Source organism: Brassica rapa, unplaced genomic scaffold, assembly GCF_000309985.2.
Source record: "Brassica rapa cultivar Chiifu-401-42 unplaced genomic scaffold, CAAS_Brap_v3.01 Scaffold1005, whole genome shotgun sequence".
NCBI classification, from domain to species: domain Eukaryota; kingdom Viridiplantae; phylum Streptophyta; class Magnoliopsida; order Brassicales; family Brassicaceae; genus Brassica; species Brassica rapa.
This window is the reverse complement of record NW_022610939.1, coordinates 65,001-89,774: the sequence shown is the minus strand read 5'-3', so window position 1 is coordinate 89,774 and position 24,774 is coordinate 65,001.

The window sequence follows — 24,774 nt, the reverse complement described above, 5'->3', positions numbered from 1 at the left end:
GTGTGTGTCTGTCAGTACACACAGGACGTCTGTGTGTGTCCCTGTGTGTCCGTCAGCACACACAGGACGTCCGTGTGCGTCCGTCAGCACACACAGGACATCCGTGGCTATCCGTGTGTGTCCGTCACCACACACAGGACGTCCGTGGCTGTCCATCAGTACACATATCAGCACGTTGGTCCTTGGACTCAGCATGCTGACTGTGACACCCCCGATCGTAGATAACCGAAAATGACACGGTCGATGTTCCCTGATGGTCGACCCGAGGTTCTCGAAATAAATCCGATCACCTTAGACCAACAACCAAAGAACACAGACACTCCTATCGGATATTACTCTAGGCTTTTCTACCCAATAAAGCAATCTTCGATAGTTAGTTCGTCCCGGACAAGGACTAATATCATATGAGAACTTGTGATTTATGAACATCTTTTCTACATTATTTATTTACTTTAAACATCTTAGAAAGTGTTATAATTTTATCCTACGGCCTATCGCCCAACAACATTTTAACTAAATATACATCAAAAGGTACGTTGCAAGGACAACAAAATACTACCGCTGGTTGGCCGCTCCTTCCGTCCAAAAGAGTAAAGTGTCTCCCGCCTAAGGGTTACCTGCACACACAAATGAGTCATGGGCAACTAGTTTACTCAGTGAATCTAGAATCAAAACACAGTCAATAATAAACCAAACAATTATCAAATGGATATACATGATCATGCAAGTACTAGTACTATACTCTAGTATATCATTCATCATTGTGAATTCTTATTTTAAACATCACTTCCACAACACCCGCCCGGTACTAAACTCATATAATACAATATATATACTAGACCCGAGAAACCACTAAGGCTAACCGAGACTAGTGAGTTAGCATCACCATCATTGTCGAATGTCCGGTATGAACAATCCGACACTTCATCGTCATGCAGTACACGGTCTCCAGGGAGCTACCCCATCATTGTGTCATCATGACCTTGTTCCATTCGCAGGACCAAGTCACGGTAATGCGGGGGCTTTAGGGATAGTGAATATAACAAGAGTTCACATGATTTTACTTCCATAATCATTCCAAAATTAATTCATAATTAATCCTTAATTAATCATAATTAACTCTTAATTAATCATAATTAACTCTTAATTAATCCTAGATTAATCCATAGTTAATCTCATATTAATTTTTAATTAATCCAAGATTAGTACTTAATTAATCATGATTACTCTTTAATTAATTTCAGTTTAATTCTTAATTAAACCAAGATTAATCCTTAATTAAACCAAGATTAATCCTTAATTAAACCAAGATCAATCCTTAATTAAACCAAGATCAATCCTTAATTAAACCATGATTATGTCATAGTTAAGATTAGTACTTGTTCACAAGTACTAAGATGAGGATTAACCTTACCTTAACATTTTGATTACTCTTATGTATAGTTGACAATAAGTAAACATAACACCACTCTTATAAACTTGAGAGACTTTACTAACTTAATCAATCTCAACATCTATCTAGACTCACCTAAGAGATTAGTCTTGGAACTGGTTGGATACCTAAGGCCTTACTCCACCTCTGACCTGAAACAGAAGTGAATGACTACAAGATCAGTTTGGTTCATGCTTTAACACCTTAGATCAGATCAGTTCAAGCTTGGTTCCACTCAAACTATACCAGTTCAGCTTGGTTCTAGTCAGTCTACCAAAGTTCAGGACAAGATCAGACTGAGTTCAAATTGGTTTAATCAACCAGATCAGAACATCATAGCTGGTGGTTCTAAGAGGTTGATTCAAACCGAAATATCTCAAAATGTGAACTATATCACCACTTAGAGAACTGATCCGACCAAGTTCTTATGTAAACATCAACTAGCTCTGATCAAGACATGACTGAGGTAAGAGACCAAAGCTTACCAAGATGAACCAAAGGACTAGATGGCCTCAGCTGATCCTCTTCTCCAAGGTAAGCTCGTGGCTGGACTGATCAAAGAGAAAGATCAAGGTCTGATCATGATCTGAACTCAACTAGGTCTAGGGTTTTATTTAAACTCACCTTCTGATCTTTCTCAAGGTAACAAACTGAGCTAAGGTTGAAGATTCGGTCACCACCAATTTTTTTCTTGATTTATTTTCTTGATTTTTCTCACTGATTTTTCTGTTCTTCTTTCTTTCTTTCTCTCTGAAATTCTCTAGGTTTTTCTGCAGGGTTCTGAACGTGGGAAGCAGCTGGAGTGGGGTTAAATATGAGGTGAGCTTGCTTCAGGAGAGGGTTTCACTCAGGACAAAGCTAAGCTGAGTGGGGACAGCTGGCCAGCTGGCCAGCTGCTTCAGCACTCTCAGCACAAGCTGCTGTCCATTCCTTAACCTGAAGAAACTCCAGCCCTTTCATGTGCTTCTCACATGACAATCTAAGAAACAAGGCAAGCAGGCAGTTTGTGATTGTCATGTGCCAGTTACTGAAGAAGCTAGGCAAGCAGGCAGGTGGAAAACATGAGTCTGGTCCAAAATTACTTGTAGCAGTTGGTTGATAATTTTCAATAATTTTTCAACCAAATATTCCTTGTCTTTGGCTCTCGTCTTGTTCTCGGAAATTCTCTTCCAGCTTAAAAAAAATTCGACCAAAATATTTAAGACTCGACCAAACTATCAAGTGAAGGTCTTTCAACCACAAGACAGTCCCTTCGAGAAATTAATCTACCGGGTTGATTTTTATTTTTATTAATCCTTGTTAAACCAACTAAAAACTGGTCGAGCGGGATTTTTCTCGACCAAGAATTTATTGGCTAATGAGGGTTATTGCACTGACCCTTCCCGTGGACTGTTCGGATGATTTTGGCCCACGTGGGCTCTCTGTTCAGTACACACAGGACGTCTGTGGGTGTCCGCCAGCACACACAGGACGTCTGTGGCTGTCTGTGTGTCTCCGTGTGTGTCCGTCAGCACTACACAGGACGTCCGTGGCTGTCCATCAGTACACATATCAGCACGTTGGTCCTTGGACTCAGCACGCTGAACCTTCCCATGGACTGTTCGGGTGATTTTGGCCCACGTGGGCTGTCTGTTCAGTACACACAGGACGTCCGTGGGTGTCCGCCAGCACACACAGGACGTCCGTGGCTGTCCATGTGTGTCCGCCAGCACACACAGGACGTCCGTGGCTGTCCGTGTGTGTCCGTGTGTGTCCGTCAGTACACACAGGACGTCTGTGCCGGTCCATCAGTACACATATCAGCATGCTGGTCCTTGGACTCAGCACGCTGGCCCTTCCCGTGGACTGTTTGGGGGATTTTGGCCCATGTGGGCTGTCTGTTCAGTACACACCGGACGTCCGTGGGTGTCCGCCAGCACACACAGGACGTCCGTGGCTGTTTGTCAGCACACATAGGACGTCCGTGGCTGTTCGTCAGCATACACAGGACGTCCGTGGCTGTCCGTGTGTGTCCATCTGTGACCATCAGCACACACAGGACGTCTGTGGCTATCCATCAGTACGCAGCACTCTGGCCCTTCCCGTGGACTGTTGGGGTGATTTTGGCCCACGTGGGCTGTCTGTTCAGTACACACAGGACGTCTGTGGGTGTCCGCCAGCACACACACAGGACATCCGTGTGTGTCCGTTAGCAGGCACAAGACGTCCGTGGCTGTCTGTGTGTGTGCGTGTGTGTCCGTCAGCACACACACCACGTCCGTGGCTGTCCATCAGTACACATATCAGCAGTTGGTCCTTGGACTCAGCACGCTGACCCTTCCCGTGGACTATTCGGGTGATTTTGGACCACGTGTGCTGTCTGTTCAGTACGCACAGGACGTCCGTGGGTGTCTGCCAGTACACACAGGACGTCCGTGGGTGTCCGCCAGCACACACAGGACGTCCGTGGCTGTCCGTCAGCAGACACCGGACGTCCGTGGCTGTCCGTCAGCAAACACAGGACGTCCGTGGCTGTCCGTGTGTGTTCGTCAGCACCCAGGACGTCTGTGGCTGTCCATCAGTACACATATCAGCACGTTGGTCCTTGAACTCAGCACGCTGACCCTTCCCGTGGACTGTTCGGATGATTTTTGCCCATGTGGGCTCTCTGTTCAGTACACACATGACGTCTGTGGGTGTCCGCCAGCACACACAGGACGTCCGTGGCTGTCCGTGTGTCTCCGTCAGCACACACATGACGTCCGTGGCTGTCCATCAGTACACATATTAGCACGTTGGTCCTTGGACTCAGCACGCTGACCCTTCCCGTGGACTGTTCGGGTGATTTTGGCCCACGTGGGCTGTCTGTTCTGTACGCAAACGACGTCCGTGGCTGTCCGTCAGCATACACAGGACGTCCGTGGGTGTCCGCCAGCACACACAGGACGTCCGTTTCGTGTGTGTCCGTGTGTGTCCGTCAGCACACACAGGACGTCGTGGCTGTCCATCTGTACCCATATCAGCACGTTGGTCCTTGGACTCTGCACGCTGGCCCTTCCCGTAGACTGTTTGGGTGATTTTGGCCCACGTGGGCGGTCTGTTCAGTACACACAGGACGTCCGTGGGTGTCCGCCAGCAAACACATGACGTCTGTGGCTGTCTGTGGCTCTCCGTCAGCACACACAGGACGTCTGTGACTGTCCGTGTATGTCCGTGTGTGTCCGTGGGTGTCCGCCAGCACACACAGGACGTCCGTGGCTGTTGTGGCTGTTCGTCAGCACACACAGGACGTCCGTGTGTGTCCGTCAGCACACACAGGACGTCTGTGTGTGTCCCTGTGTGTAATAACCCTCACAAGCAGATAGAATTTTGGTCGAGAAAATTCTTTAAGATCTGGTTGAAGATTGATCGATCAGAATTTAAATAAAAATCGACATGGTGAATTAATCTCTCGACGGGATGTGTTTTGGTCAAAAAACCATCTCTTGATGGTTCTGGTCGAGTGTTAATTATTATTTTCAATTTTTATCCATGCCAGGCGAGTTTATTCAGAGCAGGACGAGATTCGAATGATGAAAACTATTTAGTCGAAACAGTCCGAAAAATATTGACAAAACTCTTAAAATTATTTCTGAACAGCCACATGTCTTGCACCTTCTAGCCTACTTGCTTTCTCAGTAATTAGGTCACATGACATGCACCTACTTGCTTACCTTCTTGCTCATTAGAAGTCACATGCTGGTCACAATCTGTTTGCTTCAGCTGCTTGCAGCTTTCTTCTTGTAAAGGAAAGGTGAGCTGCTTGTGCTGAAGCTGGTTGCCACATGTTTCTCCAAACTAACACTTTGTGTAAAGAGAAAACCCTGAGCTGAAGCAACCCCATATGGTATAAAACATCTTCTTCTCTCCTCTGGACGTCCTGTTACTGCAAGAAAAACCAGAGAAAATTCAGAGAGAAAGAGAGAAAGAAAAGAGAAAAATCTGTGAGAAAAATTAGTTGAAAAATTCAGAAAAAAATCAGGGAAGAGAAGTGAGCTTGGACGACCCTTTCTCACCATCCTGTGACTTTAATCAGTGTGTTCTGGTGTGGTTAAGAGCTGAAGGTTTGGTGTTCAAGAGTTTATAATCACCCAAGTTCTTTAGCCTTGGATTTTATTGGTAAGAACATATGGGTTTGATGAGATCAGTTTTGCTTGAGCTTCAGTTCTTGTTAGGTAACCAAAACGTTTTGGTCTTTTTCTGATCTTGAACGTACTGATTGTAGATGATTGATAGGCTTTGTCTCTTGATCAATATTGAATTGGTAAGATGTTTACTTAGTGTAAACAGTTATTAAATACTTAAGAATGATCATAGAGGTTTATTCCAAACCTTAGTACTTGTTCTCAAGTACTAATACATATGTATAGTATTAAATATAATTAAGTATGGAAGTATTAATCATGTGAAGTCTTATTATAAACATGTCTTCCAAAATATTCCCGTATGAATGATGATTACCGTGAAATGGTCCTGAATATTGACCTTGTTCACGAAGACACGATGATGGGGTCGCACCCTGGAGGCTGTGTAACTGCATGCAGCGTTAGATGTTCAATTTTTTAATATCTGACGGCGATGATGGTGATGCTAAATCGCTAGACTCGTTTAGCCTTTTGTGGTTTCTCGGGTCTGGTATATATATATATATAAATATTATTATATGAATGATACGGTAGACGGGAATAGGAAGTGAGGTATATGATTAGATTCACAATGAAGGAAGGATAGTCCTTATATATAAATATCCAGATATGGAATATATTTCCACTGCATACAAATGAAGTTGATTTCTTGAGATATTATTAATATATGTTGGGGTGCGGGACTAGGCTCACTGAGTAAACTAGTTACTCATGACTCATTTGTGATGCAGGTAACCAATAGGCGAGAGACCTTACTCTAGGACGGGAAGGAACAGCATTAGCCAGCAGTATTATCCTTGCAAAGGCGTTTTGATATTTTTTATTTATAAGATTTATTGACCGAAAACCTCGAGGTTAATTTACAACAAATTTTGTAAGAAGCTTTTGATTGATATATAAAGAATGTTTTTTTTTAAGTACAGGTTCCATATGATATTAGTCCTTGTCCGGACGAACTAACTATCGGGTATTGCTTTGTCGGGTTGAAAAGCCTAGAGTTATATCCGATAGGAGCGTTGGTGTTCTTTGGTTGTTGGTCTAAGGCGATCGGAAGTATTCTGAGAACCTCAGATCGACAATTGAGGAACATCTACCGTGTCATTTCTGGTCATCTACGATCGGGGGTGTCACAAAGGTGGTATTAGAGCATGGTTATACGATGCTAGAATTGGACTTGTTTCAAATGTTTTTCGAGTCAAAATGAGTCGCAAGGATAACTAGGATATGCTGGCTTGCTCCTTCATTTTAGAATAGATAGTCATGGGTAGATACCTAACCTGATCTTTCATAGCAGAAGCACCAAGACAAGCTTGAACGGGTGGACCGTACTTATCGATGTTGCTATCATCATGCTCGAGTTTTCCACCCTCATGGTGAGGTTCACTACCGTCCTGTTAGGAGTCAGTAACCTCATGCCTTCCTGCCGTTCTTTTGAAAGAATTACTTCAGAGAGGTGAGATCGAGTTGGACAGATCTCAAGAGTTTAAGAAGTAGAATTTTCTACACAAGATACAGGACCGATTGAAGATTCAGTTTACGGAGTTGGTACATTGGGATGTTTCCGCCAGAAGGTTCAGGTCGAGTTAATCATATACAACAATTTCAGCATCGAGATATGTGGTCGAGTAAATTTCATTCATTTTTTATGGTTTGGAGAATAAGCCATAGATTATACGGAAAATCTTTGGGAACTTAGCCACGAATTTTGGAGTAGATAAAAGACTATGGAGTTTCAAAGCTTCGAGGAGATGTTAGAGTATGACGTGAATGTTAAATAAGCTATTATTTCTGAAGAAGTTAACCAAGTCATGTAGACCGTTTATTTTCCAACCGCTGCAGATCAAAGGTCAGTTTCAAGAAGTGAATTAAGTAAGTCGTTGGGGATGATTTTGGGTGTACATTTCATCAGATCAAGATCGAGGACCTTGAGCCGTTATGGTTGTGACTAGCAAGGACAGAATGGTCGGAATTGTCAAAGTTTTGGAAATCCTGGAACGTTTGCATCACTCGCGCTTTGGTGGTTCTTGTGAAGAGTTAGGATTTTAGGTTACCCTTCCTCATGAATTTACCCGATCTAGGTTACCTATACCTAATATAAGACTTGTTGAACTTGTTCGCTTTTCCTTACTGTCCATAACCAAGTGTTAGGCTATTTGGGTAGAGCCTACACTTTATAGTTGACTGGACCGTCCAAACCCCTGAAAGGTCCAATCACAGGTTTGCTTTTTATCCCATTGTGTGTTGTGTGCATTTTAAAAATTTTATGAAATGATTGAAATAAAAAAAAAACTTATGTGATATGTGATCAAGGTGTCGTAAGAGACCTTGCCTATGGATGGAATTCTCTGCCCATATTGTGTTTGATTCGGGAACAACACATGGTTGTAGTTCCTGAGCGATGTCATAGTATTAGAGAGGATTCACTTTTGTGAATTCAAGTCTACCGTTCTTATTTGGAAGTACGGGCTGCCAGTTAAAGTTATGGTATGCCTTCCCCATTCCATAGTACTTCCGTTAGAGCGGTATGTTTCTATCTAGAATGAGATTGGCTATTTAGTTGCCGAGCTCAATTAGGATATTAAGGAAATAAGTCTATTGAAGAGGACCAGTTATTGTTGGCCTACAATGGTATATTACTAAGTGTTCAAGTATCATTCAAATCAGTCTGGTATGTTGAAGAACTTTTGGGAAAAGGTGAAGAAGTGTACCCTAGTAACTTGATCGTTTAAAAAGTAGAAGATGAAAAGGAGCAGAGTAGAAGACAGTTTGATAATCAGGGAAGATGAAGATGTGTTTAAGGGACTGAAAGGATGGTCGACATCTAAAAAAAGTAACATGTTCAGTACTCTTGTTGAACATGAATTCACTGCAATAGCCTAGGGATTTCACCAAGTGGTTCTTGTCGAGTTCTAGTAGTAGTTAGAAGATTTTAAAGAGCATTTCAGATAGATCAAAGTGTAAAGAATACTGTAAGTAAAATCATTCTTGGAATGGGTGAGTGTGTTTATTTGAGAGTAGCACCCCTGGTCTGAATCATGTTGGCGTGATTGATCGTGCATGTTCTTGTTTGATTGTTGCACGGTTAATCAAGTTAACATTGACTAGACTGGAGATATTACATTCACGTATGGCACATCACCTCACGTTCCAAATTTCATGTTGTTGTTATGGGGGAGAGCCAGATAGAAAAGGTTGAGAAGTAATAGTCTACAGATACAAGATTGTTAGAAAAAGTATGCAGACCGCAGTTGAAAAGAATTGTGCAGAGTAAAGAATTTGGTTATCTTGAAAGTGGCTGCTCAGAAAAGAAAGGATCGGTTGGGGGAATCAAGGGATCGACCATGAGTTGTTTTGATATGGGCAGATTAAGATAAGGTCAGATTTAATATCCAGAACTCCTTTCAGAGACTGTTCAGTAAAGAGTGTACAACTACGTTTTTAGAATTCGGGGACGAATTCTTTTAAGGGGGGAAGAATGTAATAAACCTCACGAGCAGATAGAATTTTGGTCGAGAAAATTCTTTAAGATCTGTTTGAAGATTGATCGATCATAATTTAAATAAAATTCGAAATGGTGAATTAATCTCCCGACGGGCTGTCTTTTGGTCGAAAAACCATCTCTTGATGGTTCTGGTCGAGTGTTAATTATTATCTTCGATTTTTATCCATGCTAGGCGAGTTAATTCAGAGCAGGACGAGATTCGAATGATGAAAACTATTTAGTCGAAACAGTCCGAAAAATATCGACAAAACTCTTAAAATTATTTCTGAACAGTCACATGTCTTGCACCTTCTAGCCTACTTGCTTTCTCAGTAATTAGGTCACATGACATGCACCTACTTGCTTACCTGCTTGCTCATTAGAAGTCACATGCTGGTCACAATCTGTTTGCTTCAGCTGCTTGCAGCTTTCTTCTTGTAAGGGAAAGGTGAGCTGCTTGTGCTGAAGCTGGTTGCCACATGTTTCTCCAAACTACCACTTTGTGTAAAGAGAAAACCCTGAGCTGAAGCAACCCCATATGGTATAAAACATCTTCTTCTCTCCTCTGGACGTCCTGTTACTGCAAGAAAAACCAGAGAAAATTCAGAGAAAAAGAGAGAAAGAAAAGAGAAAAATCTGTAAGAAAAATTAGTTGAAAATTTCAGAAAAAAATCAGGGAACAGAAGTGAGCTTGGACGACCCTTTCTCACCATCCTGTGACTTTAATCAGTGTGTTCTGGTGTGGTTAAGAGCTGAAGGTTTGGTGTTCAAGAGTTTAGAATCACCCAAGTTCTTTAGCCTCGGATTTTATTGGTAAGAACATATGGGTTTGATGAGATCAGTTTTGCTTGAGCTTCAGTTCTTGTTAGGTAACCAAAACGTTTTGGTCTGTTTCTGATCTTGAACATACTGATTGTAGATGATTGATAGGCTTTGTCTCTTGATCAGTATTGAATTGGTAAGGTGTTTACTTAGTGTAAACACTTATTAAATATTTATGAATAATCATAGAAGTTTATTCCAAACCTTAGTACTTGTTCTCATGTACTAATACATATGTATAATATTAAATATAATTAAGTATGGAAGTATGAATCATGTGAAGTGTTATTATAAACCTGTCTTCCAAAATATTCCCGTATGAATGATGATTACCGTGAATTGGTCCTGCGATATGGAACAAGGTCACGAAGACACGATGATAGGGTCGCACCCTAGAGGCCGTGTACCTGCATGCAGCGTTAGATGTTCAATTTTTGAATATCTGATGGCGATAATGGTGATACTAACTCGCTAGACTCGTTTAGCCTTTGTGGTTTCTCGGGTCTGGTATATATATATATATATATAAATAAATATGATTATATGAATGATACGGTAGACGGGAATAGGAAATGAGGTAGATTATTAGATTCACAACGATGGAAGGATTGTCCTTATATATAAATATCCAGATATGGAATATATTTCCACTGCATAAAAATGAAGTTGATTGCTTGAGATATTATTAATATATGTTGGGGTGCGGGACTAGGCTCACTGAGTAAACTAGTTACTCATGACTCATTTGTGATGCAGGTAACCAATAGGCGAGAGACCTTACTCTAGGACGGGAAGGAACAGCATTAGCCAGCGGTAGTTTTATTATCCTTGCAAAGGCGTTTTTATATTTCTTATTTATAAGATTTATTGACCGAAAACCTCGAGGTTAATTTATAACAATTTTGTAAGATGCTTTTGATTGATATATATAAAGAATGTTTTTTTTAAGTACGGGTTCCATATGATATTAGTCCTTGTCCGGACGAACTAACTATCAGGTATTGCTTTGTCGGGTTGAAAAGCCTAGAGTTATATCCGATAGGAGCATTAATGTTCTTTGGTTGTTGGTCTAAGGCGATCGGAAGTATTCTGAGAACCTCAGATCGACAATTGAGGAACATCGACCGTGTCATTTCCGGTCATCTACGATCGGGGGTGTCACACTGTGTGTCCGTCAGCACACACATGACGTCCGTGGCTGTCCATCAGTACACATATAATCACGTTGAACCTTGGACTCAGCACGCTGACCCTTCCCGTGGACTGTTTGGGTGATTTTGGCCCACGTGGGCTGTCTGTTCAGTACGCAGAGAACATCCGTGGGTGTCCACCAGCACACACAGGACGTCCGTGGCTGTCTGTGGCTGTCCGTCAGCACACACAGGACGTCCGTGGATGTCCGTGTGTGTCCGTGTGTGTCCGTCAGCACACACAGGACGTTCGTGGTTGTCCATCAGTACACATATCAGCACGCTGGTCCTTGGACTCAGCACGCTGGCCCTTCCCGTGGACTGTTCGGGTGATTTTGGCCCACATGGGCTGTCTGTTCAGTACACACAGGACGTCCGTGGGTGTCCGTCAGCACACACAGGACGTCCGTGGCTGTTCGTGTGTGTCCGTCACCACACACATGACGTCTGTGGCTGTCCATCAGTACACATATCAGCACGTTGGTCCTTGGACTCAGCACGCTGAACCTTCCCGTGGACTGTTCGGGTGATTTTGGCCCACGTGGGCTGTCTGTTTAGTACACAGAGGACGTCCGTGTGCGACACCCCCGATCGTAGATGACCGGAAATGGCACGGTCGATGTTCCTCGATTGTCGATCTGAGGTTCTCAGAATACTTCCGATCGCCTTAGACCAACAAGCAAAGAACACCAACGCTCCTATCGGATATAACTCTAGGCTTTTCAACCCGACAAAGCAATACCCGATAGTTAGTTCGTCCGGACAAGGACTAATATCATATGGAACCCGTACTTAAAAAAAACATTCTTTATCTATCAATCAAAAGCATCTTACAAAATTTGTTATAAATTAACCTCGAGGTTTTCGGTCAACAAATCTTATACATAAGATATATCAAAATGACTTTGCAAGGATAATAAAACTACCACTGGCTAATGATGTTCCTTCCCGTCCTAGAGTAAGGTCTCCCGCCTATTGGTTACCTGCATCACAAATGAGTCATGAGTAACTAGTTTACTCAGTGAGCCTAGTCCCGTACCCCAACATATATTAATAATATCTCAAGCAATCAACTCCATTTGTATGCAGTGGAAATATATTCCATATCTGGATATTTATATATAAGGACTATCCTTCCATCATTGTGAATCTAATCATATACCTCACTTCCTATTCCCATCTCTCATATCATTCATATAATCATATTTATATATATATATATATATACCAGACCCGAGAAACCACAAAGGCTAAACGAGTCTAGCGAGTTAGCATCACCCTCATCGCCATCAGATATTCAAAAATTGAACATCTAACGTTGCATGCAGTTACACGGCCTCAAGAATGCGACCCCATCATCGTGTCTTCGTGACCTTGTTCCATATCGCAGGACCAATTCACGGTAATCATCATTCATACGGGAATGTTTTGGAAGACAGGTTTATAATAAGACTTCACATGATTAATACTTCCATACTTAATTATATTTAATACTATACATATGTATTAATACTTGAGAACAAGTACTATGTCTCGGGAGTAAACCTCTATGAACATTCATCAATATTTAATAAGCGTTTACACTAAGTAAACACCTCACCAATTCAATATTGATCAAGAGACATAGCCTATCAATCATCTACAATCAGTGCATTCAATCAAGAAATATTCATTCACTACTCATCAATCATCTATCTAGACTCACCTTTGATTCTTTGAGATTGGCTAATCAAGACTAGACTCAAGCTCAAGCTAATCACACTCCACTTCCGGCACACTTGAGATTCAAAACAGTCACATTTATCTGACTGATCCGACTACTCTCCTTGATATCTGAATTCAAACCAAGTGACTGAGCGGCTACAAGGAGTGACTAGACCGATCTAGCAAAACTCCACAACCAACTAGACAGAAAACGGTTTTACTTGATGAACCAGTCTTATCCTTCAACTTTACTCGACCACTGACCTGAAACAGAGCAGTTCAAAACATGATCTTCAATCCAACAGTTCGGTTCTGAAGAAGATATTTAAATCAGATCCTAACAGCTCGGTTTACAACAAGGTTAATCAGTTCAGCTTAGGTGTAGTCCAGACCATGACCAGTTCATTTCAGATTAAATCCAATCAGTTTATAATAGATGAGATAATTCTATTCCAGCAAACTGATTTATTCTGAAATAAATAAATCTGAACCGAAGAAAGGTTAGACAATTGATCCATGAAAACCGCTTAACTAAATAACATCTGATTCTGATCAAGACATGTCTGAGACAAGAGATTGAAGCTTAAAAGCATAAATCAGAATTGGTTCATCACAAAAACAGAAAAGACCTAGGGTTTACTTAGGGTACCTCACCTTCTGGAACAAAGTCATCTAAGGTCGTGGCTAATTTTTCTCACTTTTTCTCTTCTTTCTCATTGTTTTCTCTCTGAAAATTTCTCTTGTTATGCTGCAGGTTATGAACGTCCAGAGGAGAGAAGAAAATGTTTTAAAGCATAAGGAGTTACTTCAGATGAGGGTTTACTCCCACACAAGGCAAAGCTGAGGCTAGACAGGTGGAGACATGCTTCAGCACACCAAGCAGCACAAGCAGCTGAACTCTTCCCTCCCATGAAGAAAGCTACAAGCAGCTGAAGCAAGTAGCTTGTGACCAGCATGTGACTTCTAATGAGCAAGCAGGCAAGCAAGTAGGTGCAGGTCATGTGACCTAATTACTGAGGAAGCAAGTAGGCTAGAAGGTGCAAAGCATGTGACTGTTCAGAAATAATTTTAAGAGTTTTGTCGCTATTTTTCGGACTGTTTCGACTAAATATTTTTCATCATTCGAATCTCGTCCTGCTCTGAATAAACTTGCCTAGCATGAATAAAAATCGACAATAATAATTAACACTAGACCAGAACCATCAAGAGATGGTTTTTTCGACCAAAAGACAGCTCGTCGAGAGATTAATTCACCGTGTTGATTTTTATTTAAATTCTAATCGATCAATCTTCAAACAGATCTTAAAGAATGTTCTCGACCAAAATTATATCTGCTCGTGAGGGTTATTACATTCTTCCCCCCTCAAAAGAATTCGTCCCCGAATTCTAAAAACGTAGCTGTACACTCTTTACTGAACAGTCTCTGAAAGGAGTTCTGGATATTAGATTTGACCTTATCTTAATCTGCCCATATCAAAACATCTCATGGTTGATCCCTTGATTCCCCCAACCGATCCTTTCTTTTCTGAGCAGCCACTTTCATGATAACCAAATTCTTTACTCTGCACAACTCTTGTCAACTGCGGTCTGCATACTTTTTCTAACAATCTTGTATCTGTAGACTATCACTTCTCAACCTTTTCTATTTGGCTCTCCCCCATAACAACAACATGAAATTTGGAACGTGAGGTGATGTGCCATACGTGAATGTAACATCTCCAGTCTAGTCAATGTTAACTTGATTAACCGTGCAATAATCAAACAAGAACATGCACGATCAATCACACCAACATGATTCAGACCAGGGGTGCTACTCTCAAATAAACACACTCACCCATTCCAAGAATGATTTCACTTACAGTATTCTTTACACTTCTGATCTATCTGAAATGCTCTTCATAATCTTCTAACTACTACTAGAACTCGACAAGAACCACTTGGTGAATTCTGCTTCACAATGATAGGAAGACCCGACATCGAAGGATCAAAAAGCAACGTTGCTATGAGCGCTTTGCTGACACCTCTAGCTTCAAATTCCGAAGGTCTAAAGGATCGACAGGCCATGTCATGTCCCCGATCCTGGATAGGATCGTTCGGACAGACCTTGGTGCGAGGAGACGGACCAGTCAGGTCACATGACCTAATGACAAGCGTATCATGGTCCATTAGAATTGTTAAGGGCAACATATAGCTGAGACTTAGCCAAGGCAAGGTGGAGACAAGCTCAAAGGAGCTGGACAAGCGAGCTGGTAGCTGGAAGAGATCCGGGTGAAGCTCGATGAAGTGAGTGATCAGAATGGATCTTGAGAAAACTAAGTCTAGGTCTGAAAATAGACCAAGGGACTTAGAAGGATTGAAGAAGATAAAGGAAGCAAGCTGGAAACAGTGTATAACAGCTGGGCGATGCAGTAGGCAAGCTCGACCAGCTAGGTGAAGTGTAGTGCAGCTCGATGTAGCTCACTGAAGTGTAGGTCAGCTCCCTGAGCTGGATGGTCTAGCTCACTCAGCTGGGTCAGCTGGGGGTCAGCTCAACTCAGCTGGACTGAGTGTTCAAGTCATGGGCAGTTGGGCCGGGTCTGGACAGTAGGCAGGCCATGTGGGCGACCCGTGTGTGCCGATGGGCTGCTTGGCTCTTGGGATTGAGCCAGGAGCTTGGGTAATCCGTGTGGGCTTGTTTTTGACATGTCCAGGAGTGGTTTGACAGTTCCAGGACGTCTGGTAACTGCCAGAGGCGAAAGGGTGTGATCTGGACCATTGATTAAATCAATGGCCAGAAATGATACCGAAAAGGTGCAACCTTTGGAAAGATAACTGCCCCTTCTCCTATATAAGGAGGGCATTTCTCCTACATCCTGAAACACAAAGAAAACCAGAGAAAAACAGAGAGATGGTCGGATTCAACAATCCAATACCAAGAGGCATTCAAAGGCATCAAAGAGGCAGTTTTGGAGGGCAATCAAGAGGGGAGTTGAGAACGACCCTCTGGTGAGTTTTGATTATTGTTTGACACGTCAGGGTTTCCTCTATATTCATACATCACACGCAAATATACTGGAGAAAATATAGGAGGCCGGAACCTACTTCCAATGGTTGAGGCAGCCTTGAAGGCAGATGTGTGTAGAAAAGCAGTTCCATGGCCATTGAAGGGGGAAGTGATGCACGACCCTGTGATGGTGTATGATCATGGATGATCACGTCCTAGGCTTCTTCTACATCCTGGGGACACAGGCAAATGGTTAGCGGAGAAGGGAGGAAGCCGGACTCCACTCTTAGTGGCCAAGATAGCCTTGAAGGTGGATGCAGTGTAAAAAGTAGTTTCATGGGAGTTCCATGGAAGGGATGATGGGTGTGACCCTTGATTGGATCTTATCAATACTGGAAGTATGTGATAAGGATTGATAGAGGCATGCACTGGAGGAGCATAGCCGAACACAATAAGAGGAGGCACATGATCTAATCATATCATGTATAAGGTAACCGATTTTATAATTACTTTCAAGTTATGGTTCTGTCTCTTGTGGTGCGGTTAGGGCCAAGTATGGCACGCCCCTTGAAGACTATAAATTTTGATGTAAACTAGGTTTGCATGGTGTAGTCTGTTGGATCAGACTTGATGGCACTGAGCCATGACATTGGCCGGTTCAGGAATGATGTCCATGGCCTTAGCCGGGCTTTTCTTGATCGAGATATATATGTTATGTTCTGGATCGGTTCTTTGGAATCTGATTATGGTAATCTCTTAGTTATGAATTTTCATTAGTTTTCATGAATCTTAATCAGTTTTTAGGAATTGATTTGATGATGTCCACTTTGGGCCGATTTGGATGATCTTGGTCGAGATCTCTAGGATCGAGACCGATTCTGCAAATTCTGATTATGGCATTCTCTTAGTTGGGAATTATCATGAATTTCCATGAATTTTATTAAGTTTTTGGATCACATTTGAAATCGGCCAGATTTGGGTTCAGTGAGAAATTGATCGATTAGTTATGGAACCAGCCATGCAATGATAGATCTTTGTGTTAGGTTATCGAATCATATGCTTGTGTATTGTGTATTGGGAAATGTTTTTCACTTATTATTATTGATCATAAGGAATGTTAGTTATCAACCTTGGGTTGGTAGGCTATGTGCAAAGCATTGGCTAAGAGCCATAAAGAAGAGTCTAGCTAGTACTTGGTGGCGTGGACCATAAGTACTGAGCTTGGGTGTTATTATTCAAGGAAGGCCGTGTGTGATCTGATCATGGGTAAGGATGGACGACCTAATCCATAGATGATGGGTCAAGGTGTCGGATCTGACTGATCAAAGGATGCACCAGTTGTAAGAGCAATAGTGATCGGCTTCGTTGGGACATGGTTCCATGGTCGGTTAGGTATGTGTGAAGACTCATCAGTTCTGGGTCATGTGGGGTGGTTGGTTGATTGACTTAGGATCTGATGGGCATTGTTAGTCCATGAGATGGACTTGGTTTCATAAGCTAATAAGCTAAAGGATGTTGAATGAAGCATGAGCCGGGAAGGGCCAAATGCATGTCCTTAGCTGTTTGAAGACTTCTCAAGGGTTACTTTAGTCAGTGGGGATGGTTGGCTGAATGACTCAGTACCTAGGGGAGTTGTTTTATGTGTAAAGAAGCTGGATGCAGTATATGGCAGCTGGCCATAGCTTGGACTTAGCTCAGTTCGCGTGTGACAGCTCGATCATCTGGTTTACGAGTTCATTCAGCTAGAGCAGCTGGGGCGATGAGCTAACAAGCGCCGTGGATGTGGCTAAGGTATGATCTAGTAGCTTTGCTTAGTTCTAGGGGAATGGAACCTCAGATTCGTATGACTTGATTCGGGTATAGGATCAACCTTTGAGCTAGCTGGTATTGAGAGTACTAACCATTAGCTGAGGTGATTCGACCGGACGAGTATTAGATTGGTTATAGACCAATGGATGAAGAAATTTTTCCGCTGCATATGTGCTGTATTGATCTAAGCTATGGATTGACTAAGATAGTCTTAAGCTAAAATCTAAGTTAGCCCTCGCCTATGGGCAATAATATAGATAAAGGGCAAAAAATTTAGAGGTTCGGTCAGTGTATGGACCGAGCGACGTGAGGCATCGACCGCGGCCTAGTCGGCCGAGATCGGGTCTTGCAGGCCACGCTTTCACGATTCGTATTCGTACTGAAAATCAGAATCAAACGAGCTTTTACCCTTTTGTTCCACACGAGATTTATGTTCTCGTTGAGCTCATCTTAGGACACCTGCGTTATCTTTTAACAAATGTGCCGCCCCAGCCAAACTCCCCACCTGACAATGTCCTCCGCCCGGATTGACCCGCCGAAGCAGGTCTTGGGTACCTTGCCTCCGATTCACGGAGTAAGTAAAATAACGTTAAAAGTAGTGGTATTTCACTTGGGCGGGAGCTCCCACTTATTCTACACCTCTCAAGTCATTTCACAAATTCAGACTAGACACTACAAGAAAACGTAACTTTAACGAGGAAGTTTAACGAGGAAAAATAATCCTCGTAAAAAACGTTGATTTTGCGAGGAAAGTACGTGGAGAAAGAAAAGCATCGTTATTTCGTCGTAAGGTAACGACAAAACATATTCGTCGTAAAGACGATGTAAATTGACGTGGCTTTTACGAGGAAATAGTTTTTCCTCGTAAAAGCCACGTAAATTTCGCGAGTGCCTTACGACGAAATATTTTACGTGTACATAACGAGGAAATTTTGAATCCACCAACTTGGTAGGTGGCTCACGTTTTTTTTTGGCCATACAATTAATTTTCGTCGAAATTTCATAGTAAAATTACAACTACCAGATTCGAAATTTTCTATAAATATGGATGTTGGAACATCATTTTAAACACACCAACAACAAAAAACGTGAAAGAAAAAAAAATGGCTGGCTCTGGGACTATTTACGAGTTGCGGAATTGGATGTATATGCATAGAGATGCTAACGGGAGAGTGACGAAAGAATACCTTGCGGGGCTGGAGACATTTATGCACCAAGCAGATTCAACACCGCTCGCCCAAGAAAGTGGTAAGATGTTTTGTCCTTGTCGGAAATGCAACAATTCGAAATTAGCAAACCGTGAAAATGTTTGGAAGCATTTAATAAATAGAGGTTTCACGCCAAATTACTATATCTGGTTTCAACATGGGGAAGGTTATAATTATGATCAGAATGAAGCTAGTAGTAGTAATAGCAATTTTCAGGAAGAACCGGTTAATCATCATTTGCATAATGAACATAGTTACGATCAGGAGGAGATGGTAGATTATGATAGGGTTCATGATATGGTAGCTGATGCATTCGTAGCTCATGATGAAGATGAAGAACCTAATATAGATGCAAAAAAGTTTTACGGAATGTTAAACGCGGCGAATCAACCACTTTACAGTGGTTGTAGAGAAGGTCTCTCTAAATTGTCGTTGGCTGCTAGAATGATAAATATTAAAACTGATCACAATCTACCTGAAAGTTGCATGAACGAATGGGCGGACTTGTTTAAAGAGTATTTGCCGGAAGACAATGTGTCTGCTGATTCTTATTATGAGATTCAGAAATTAGTTTATAGTCTTGGGTTACCTTCGGAGATGATAGATGTCTGCATCGACAACTGCATGATCTATTGGGGAGATGATGAGAAGCTAGAAGTATGTCGATTCTGCAAGAAGCCACGATTCAAGCCGCAAGGACGGGGACGTAATAGGGTACCGTACCAAAGGATGTGGTACCTACCAATTACAGACAGATTGAAAAGATTGTATCAATCAGAGCAGACTGCTGCAAAGATGAGATGGCATGCCGAGCAACAAAGTACATCCGGATTTTGCTAGCAATAGCCGGAATGTGTATCTCGGATTATGCACAGATGGATTTAGTCCGTTCGGAATGTCAGGGAGACAATATTCATTGTGGCCAGTCTTTCTTACGCCATACAACCTGCCACCGGAGATGTGCATGCAACGGGAGTTGCTATTCTTGACGATATTGATACCTGGTCCGAACCATCCAAAAAGGTCCCTGGATGTTTTCCTACAACCACTGATAAAAGAGTTGAAGGATTTGTGGTCAACAGGGGTGAGGACGTACGACTGTTCAACGAAGACGAATTTTACGATGCGAGCTATGCTTTTGTGGACCATAAGTGACTTTCCTGCATATGGGATGTTGTCTGGATGGACTACACATGGGAGATTAGCTTGTCCATATTGTAATGGAACGACAGATGCGTTTCAACTGAAGAATGGTAGGAAGACAAGTTGGTTTGATTGTCATCGTCGATTTCTTCCCATTGGCCATCCTTACCGAAGAAACAAGAATTTGTTTAGGCACAAAAGGGTTGTGAGAGACACTCCTCCACCATATCTAACTGGAGAACAAATTGAAGCACAAATCGACTACTACGGAGCTAACGAAACAGTTCGTTGGGGTGGTAATTGGCATGTCCCTCGTAATATGCCTGATTCTTACGGTGTTCATCACAACTGGCACAAGAAGAGTATATTTTGGGAGTTGCCATATTGGAAGGATCTTCTTCTGCGCCACAACCTCGATGTGATGCATATAGAGAAGAATTTCTTTGAGAACATCATGAATACAATATTGAATGTCCCAGGGAAGACAAAAGACAACATAAAATCGAGGTTGGACTTGCCGGATATTTGCTCAAGAAGCGAGTTACATATTAAAAGCAATGGACAAGTTCCCGTTCCGATATTCAGACTGTCTTCAGAAAAAAAGTCGGTGTTGTTCAACTGGGTGGCATCAGAAGTGAAGTTCCCCGATGGGTATGTTTCAAATCTCTCTAGATGTGTTGAAAAGGGTCAAAAGTTCTCTGGGATGAAGAGTCATGATTGTCATGTCTTTATGCAACGACTACTGCCCTTTGCATTTGCGGAGCTACTTCCAACAAACGTACATGAAGCACTTGCAGGTTCGTAGTGTTTTATATCACAATAATTTTATAACGGTCTAGTTTGCAAAATAATATACGACTAACAATGTGTTTAATTGTTTTTGGAATATAAAAGGCATTGGAGCATTTTTCAGGGATCTGAGCACACGCACTCTTAAAGAAGAAGTTGTAGAACAGCTTCAGGAGAACATTCCCATCTTATTGTGCAACTTGGAGAAGATATTTCCTCCTGGATTTTTTGACGTCATGGAGCATCTAGCTGTCCACCTCCCATATGAAGCATTGCTTCGTGGACCTGTACATTACGGATGGATGTATCAGTATGAGCGAGCCATGAAATATTTGAAGGGAAAAGCAAAGAACCTCGCCAAAGTTGAAGGTTCTATAATTGCTGGAAGTTTGACGGAAGAAGTTTCTCACTTCACATCGTACTACTTTGCGTCAAAAGTACGTACCCGTAGAAGAGCTCCAAGAAGATATGATGATGGTGGAGTTGCGCCAACATATGCAGTTGCTGGTGTTCCAGACATCTTTAGCCAGATTGGACGACTCGGTGGGAAGTCTAAAGAGGTTTGGTGGTCGAGTGAACAAGACGCTCATAGTGCACACACCTATATTCTACTCAATTGCGAGGATCCATTGATGCGTTATTTTGAAAGGTAACATATATGGACACTTCAAAACACATATAATTAATTATATAATTGCAAGAGATTCATTCCTATGAAATGTGATTAATTTTACAGCCTATTTGTTTCTCAAGTCGAAGAAACATTTCCTGGTATATCCACAAGTGACGTAACAAAAGGAAAGATCAGCACTTCATTAAGTGGTTGCGGAATCAGGTATTATAACTCAAACTATTTTTTCATACATGATTTGTATTTTAATGTTCTCTTTATTTTTGCAGGTTGATTATGACGACGATGCAGATTATCCTAAGTGGTTACACGAAGTAATTCAATCTCCACTTGTAAAGGTCACCACATCACAGATGTATTTCACACGAGGCTACACTTTTCACACATATGAGTATGGTAGACAGCGGGCGACCAGTAACTATGGAATATGTGTGAAAGGGGAAACAGATTTCTACGGGATCTTGACGGAGATTATTGAAGTCGAATTTCCAGGGATACTGAAGCTGAAATGCGTCATCTTCAAATGTGAATGGTTGACCCCGTCGTCAACAGAGGTGTTCGGTCTAACAAATTTGGTGTAGTTGATGTCAACGGTGGACGTCGGTACAACAAATTCGAGCCTTTCATCTTAGCTTCACAAGCAGACCAAGTTAGCTTCCTTCCATACCCTCGGATGAGAGATTCGGGTATAAATTGGTTAGCAGTGATCAAAGTTACACCTCGAGGACGAATCATCAGTGGAGAAGAACCACCATTGCAAAAGAACAGATAAATGAAGTCGAGGAACCTGAACAAGAAATTGATGACATCCTTCTCATTGATCCGCATAATCACGAATACGAAGATCTTACCGATGATGCCACAGACGAAGCTGTAGAAGACGAGTTTAATGAAAATGATGATATTTCTAGTGATGACGAGAATGTCGATGTATCCGATTGATGTATTTGATTTTGTGTAGTTTGTTTTATGAATAAGGTAATGTGAAGTTTGTTTTATGAATAAGGTAATGTGGGAGTTTGTTTTATGAATAAGAAATTGTGGGAGTTTGTTTTATAAATAAGTAAATGTGGGAATTGTGGTTTGGAATGGAAATAAAGATGGGGTTTGGAATATATGAAGTAGAAGATAAGGAATATGGGGTTTTGGGGTTTGGGGTTTCGGATTTTAGGGATTTAAACGTACTGCTCGTTAATTCCTCGTAATTTGACGTCGAATGTACGACGTAATCCTCGTTTATTCCACGTAGGACAGAATCGTCGTAAAGAACTCGTTAGCTTACGTGGAAATAACGACGAAAGTAAAAAAAAATAAAGAAAGCGAAACCCGTTAATTCCACGTAGGACGGAATCGTCGTAAAGACCTCGTAAGGTAAATTGACTTAAATACCACGTAAAGTAAATGACGAAGGAGGCACTCTTTAATTCCACGTAGGATGATTTCGTCGTAAAAACCTCGTAACAGAAATCGTCATAAAAACCTCGTAGACTAAAAAACTAGAAAAAAAAGGAAAAGAAGAGAGACACCAGATTTACATGTGGCAAGACTTCCAGCAATTATAATACTTAAGTCTCGCCCACATAAATTCTAATATCTTCTTCTCTTTCTTTTTTTCCAAATATTTCTAATTTGGTGAAAAGCGAGACTAGCTACTTCCTCATAGTATAAAAACTAGAAAAAAAGAAAAAAAGAAAGATACTGGAATTATATGTGGCGAGACTTATGTCTCACCCACATAAATTCTAATATCTTCTTTTCTTCTTTTTTTTTTCAAATATTTCTAATTTGAAAAGTATTTTGATGAGGAGTGTGATTTGAGATAGGGTGTGTTTTGTGAGTTTGTGTGTGGTTTGAGAAGGAAAGTTGTGGGTATTTATAGAAAATAAAGGCTCGCTAATTCCTCGTAACTGGTTAACTCGTTAATTCCACGTAACCCATTTCGTCGTAAAAACGTCGTTAACGAAAACACGGGCCTTTGTATTTCGTCGCTATTTCGTCGTAAATGAAAATGCGGGCCTCTGTAATTCCTCGTAAGTTTACGAGGAAATTACGAGGACAAGTAATCTTATATATATCCCGAGCGAGCTCGCTCCGTCTTTCCTCTCCACTTCCTCTCCACTTCCTCCCTAATTCGTAGCAATGGTAAGTCTCTCTAATTCCTCTCTAGTTTGATTAGTTTAGGATATATTAGGTGGTTAGTATAGGGAATTTAGATATGTTTACGGATCTTATGTTATTTAGTGTTGATTAGGTGGATAATGTTGGGAAGTATATTGTTCACGAAAATTTAAAAAATTAAATTTTTTTCTCAGGTTCGAAAAGGTAGACTTACTGCCCATTACAGAGAGATGTTCGGTGAACCGGGTAGTCGTTTAGACCCGTCGTCTTCTTCAGCTCCCGGTTCTTCGGGTCAGGAGACTGTCCCCGAGACTCAGTACACTCAGAGAGTCATTGGATCTCCTTCTTCTAGTGCACCATCGGTTCCTCACGTGCCTCCCCAGATGGCTCCTCCTCCTGTGCCTCCTCCGATGCCGGCACCTCCGATGCCCGCCGAGATTCATCCCGATTTGATGGTGCCTCCGAGTGCTCCTTACTCGCAGTACACCGTAGAGGACATTCTCCGTCTGCCAGGCAGAGAAGGTTTACCAGTCATCGACCCCGACCGACCGGACGGAACTTTATGGTATGTTTCATTATTTTTTTATTCTTTTTAAATTCTTTTATAACTTTAAAAAATAATTTATATTTTAAATTTGTATTTTTCAGGTGGGGGATTGACGGAAGTCTTGCATCGGACGTAACCGACACGATAAAAGGTTACTTCTCCATGCCACATCCGAACTGGAAAACGACGCCCCACTACGTCAGAAAGACGTGGTTCAAAATTTACGCTGTAAGTTCTATTAATTAAATATATATCTTTAAATTTTTTTATTATTTATATATATTTTTTTTTCTGAAAAACTATTATAAATTATTTTTTCCAACAGCAAAAATATAATTGGGCCTTGGGGATCACTGAGAGGGTGAGGAAGAAGTTTGTCGCGAAGGCGAAAGTTCGGTTGTTGGACACGGTCTCCAACTGGAAGGGTGACTGGATCGTGAAGGGGTATGAGCGTGGCAAACCCGCTGAGCTCACCACGGATGTCTGGGATGGCCTCATCCGATATTGGCGTCTTCCTGATTCCATTAGAATCGCCCAGTCTTGCTCTAACTCCCGTAACACAGTCGATGAGCACGGGAATGGGCCGATGCTTCACACTACTGGCCAAAAACCCCACGCCGGTGTCCGTTTGGAAATGGTAATTAAAAATTTAATTATATTAAATTTTTAGTATATTTTTATATATATTCTAATTAACAACTTTCTTAAACGTTTTTTTAGGCCAAAGAGAGGGGAGAATTCCCGTCTCTTATGC